We start from the raw sequence: 3,495 nt of genomic DNA, 5'->3' as shown, positions 1-3,495 counted from the left end.
CGGAAAGAAGATTTTAGGAGTCAATTACATAACCGCTTTCTCCTTTTGATGTGTTCTTGATCATCCAACAGATAACAGAATATAACTAAAGTTTTCATACTGCAGTTAAAGCACCACTGGTGATAAATTGACAACCTTTAAAGGTGATCTAGTTAAATGTCTGTATCAGAGATTTACAACGTAAATAAAAACCTAACTAACATTTATGTAGCACTTCTGACACTAATGACTGGAAGTCACAATTGACTTAAATCAAATATCCCCAATATTGTTGCCGTTTTGTTGTTGTTGTTGATGTTTTCAGGTGGGACTGAAGGGAGTTTGTCTTTATGAAGGAAGAAAATYAAATTACAAATATCCAGCCCTGCTGTACTAATATTTGAAAGTGTCAACGGAGAACCATTGGGATCGACTATTTACAGCTTAAAGTGTGCACACAGCATKTACAACCACACAGCTGGACATTGTGGTGATGAGTTTGCAACAAGATATTCTAATAGTTTGAAATGTCTGATACCAGCCATTTGCCAGTACAATGGTTGGTTATCAAGGAGACAAAGCACAGGCTGGTGCAGCAATTTTCTTCACCAAATAGACCAAWGTATTTTTCAAGGCAATTTCCTCTACTGACTGGGTTCTAAGAAAAGTCACAAATGCTGCTATGCATGGTATTTATTCTCCAACATCTCAATATTGTTTAGAAAAGAGAAGCACCATATATGAAATGCTAATGAATTACAACTTTTTTTTTTATTAACTACCTTGGAAAAGCATAAACACAAAATCCTTGATGAGAGACTGCCAATTTCTTGACTGACTTTTGAAGATTTGTTTGCTTCCTTTAAACTACTAATTTCTCAAGTGGCACCTGCTCAGAAAACCAAGACAGGTGAACAAAAGAAGACCCGTAATGACAGGCAAGCTGAAAAGAAAGACGTAGACCGATCCGAAATAAAAGCAGCAAACATCAGAGTGTTTTTTTTTTTTTTTAGAGGTGGAGGGAGGTGGGTGTTCTGAAAGGATTCAAAACCAATCCAGAGTTAGCCACATCTCTGCTTTACAAGGAAGGGTCTGTAGTGCAGCAGAGAGCAAGGAGGAGGGACTTGTTCCATGTGATTGTTCAAATGTTCAGGCCAAGTCTACGGTTTCTCAAAACTCCTTGCTGCAGCTTTAATGTGCTTCATCAGTAAATTTCATAAAGCACTCGAGCCAGCTTTTTGTCTTCCGTATTAATACATTTTAACTTGACATTTATGGGCTGTAATGGTTTTAGATACAATAAGGGGTGAGTGCTCCTGTTGTAATTATTTTCTCCTGCAGTGAAACACATAATCATATTTATACCATCYACATTCAAATGAACTCTCTTAATTTACAGTAATAYGAATTTATAAGATCCGTTTCATGACAGAGCTTATGTAATCCGACCTCCTGGGTTCCCACATTCAGCAGAATCTATACACAAACGCTCATTTACATACAATTAAGTGAAAATGAAAACGTGTCAGCACAACTGCACATTGTAGCCAGAGTATTCTTGCCATAGACAACATAGGAGACAATCCCATTTACAACTGTAGCAGTTTTCCTTCTATGGCTTCCTTCTAATGTGCTCATTAGTGTTCTTGTGCTGAGCCTCATCCCTCCAGAGACGCTGGTTGGGAGAGAACCGGCTGTGTTTACTGCAGCTCACATCAAAGAGCGCCTCAATACGTACAGGGAAAATCCTGAGAGAGCCTGCTGATTGGTTACCCATCATGCACTGCTGCTTTTTGGACAGAACCATTTTCTGAGAAATACAAAATGCAGTGAGTATGGAGAATAAACAGGCTCCGRCTATACTGTCTTTCACAAGGATTTGAAAATGACTGGGATTTGTTGTTTCGGTCTCTTTTTCTGTTGTTGTTTGTCCTTTCGTCTCTGAAGCAGAACTTCACNAGGGCTTCTTGATGTAAGACCTCAGAGATGATGAGAGATCAGAGGGAACACAGAAAGAGATATATGCTGCTCTCGGGGCCAGCAGAAACGCCGCACTGACAGAGTTAAAACTGTAAAGGATAAAATCATGCCTCCTGATACATTTATGTACAAAATTCCAGGGTTTTTCATGGGAGAAAATGTATTAATGAATTATATTTAKAAGTAGATGCATGAGATTATAACCAGGTGGCCACTTTCCATCTCCAATCCCAAGTTGGAGCAAAAGCACATAATAATAAATACAGAAATAAAAATGAYGAAAAAACACCAAAGAATAAGAATMAAACAGCCTTAAAATCTATACATCTCTACAKCTTTGCATATAATCAATGTTGGCATTTTGGGCTTTCCAAGAGCCAGTTCTTAAGATGTTTTTTAAATGAGATGAGAAGTGAAAGGTCCCTTATGTTACTCTGAATTGCATTAAGTGTGAGAAGAACAATAGTGAAAAGCAGAAGTTTTCYTATGTGGAACTGAACAGACGTCCCTTCACCTGCCATCTTTCACTCACTGGTATTTTTATTAATGAACCATAGAGACGGAGCATCTTGATGTTTTACAATGTTGTCCCAACTTAGTYGTTCCTGTTATTGGGCTATAAGGCAATGATGACATGATTTAACCTTTAATTTGTGTTTATGAACTATTTCAACKGGTTTTTGCTGGCCAATGAAAAAACKTATCAGTATGTAATATGAAGAGTAGTCATGGCATCAAAGTGTAACTTGGCACCTAGAGTTAAATTATTACTTTTYAAAATTGTGAATCAAAGAAATCTTTGAAGTGTTGCACCCTTTCTAGTTTTTTATCTTGGATAAAACAACAGAATCAYCTCCAGCATTTGGAAGTGATTCAGTAATCAGTTTTGGATAAATTAATATTTAAATGAGATCTCTGGATCCAATCAAGCATTTTAAGATACCACATAAAAAGCGTATGGTGCYATTGATTTATGGCTAACATTTCTAGAGTTTCTATAAAACAAGGAGGAAATGATAAGAACAAAGGGAAAGAGAAAGAAGGTCCTACAAAGCTGAAGTGAACATTAATGTTGACTTTACAGAAGGCAAATGAAAGCAGCTCAGAGAGGTATCATGTTTATGTGCCACATGTGTTTTTATTTAGAGGTCTTCAGTGTGTGGGGATAAGAAAAAAAAAAAAAAAACGTTGCTTTCACTCACCAGATTGTACACTGTAATATTAATTCCACATATTCCCAGAGTGGGACGTTCAAAAGGTTAGCTATTCCAAGATGCTTCTTTATTAATAGAAAATAGAGCACAATGGTCCCAGTGGTGAGCACGTCCCTCGCAATAATTGTCATGGCCTTCAAAACTCCCTYGTATCCATCAWTTAAAAAGCAGCAGTGACTGGTGGCGCATGAGGGAAACAGCACAACAGAGATTCAGAGACAACCCTCTAAATGTTCAGTCAGAGCTGAAAGTTTAAAGCTTAATGTCTTCTGACGAAACTGGATTTGCACTTTATGGATGACCTTTGGTCTACTGACAGGGT

Source organism: Poecilia reticulata, linkage group LG19 (assembly GCF_000633615.1).
Source record: "Poecilia reticulata strain Guanapo linkage group LG19, Guppy_female_1.0+MT, whole genome shotgun sequence".
NCBI classification, from domain to species: domain Eukaryota; kingdom Metazoa; phylum Chordata; class Actinopteri; order Cyprinodontiformes; family Poeciliidae; genus Poecilia; species Poecilia reticulata.
Note: the sequence above shows the minus strand (reverse complement) of the source record.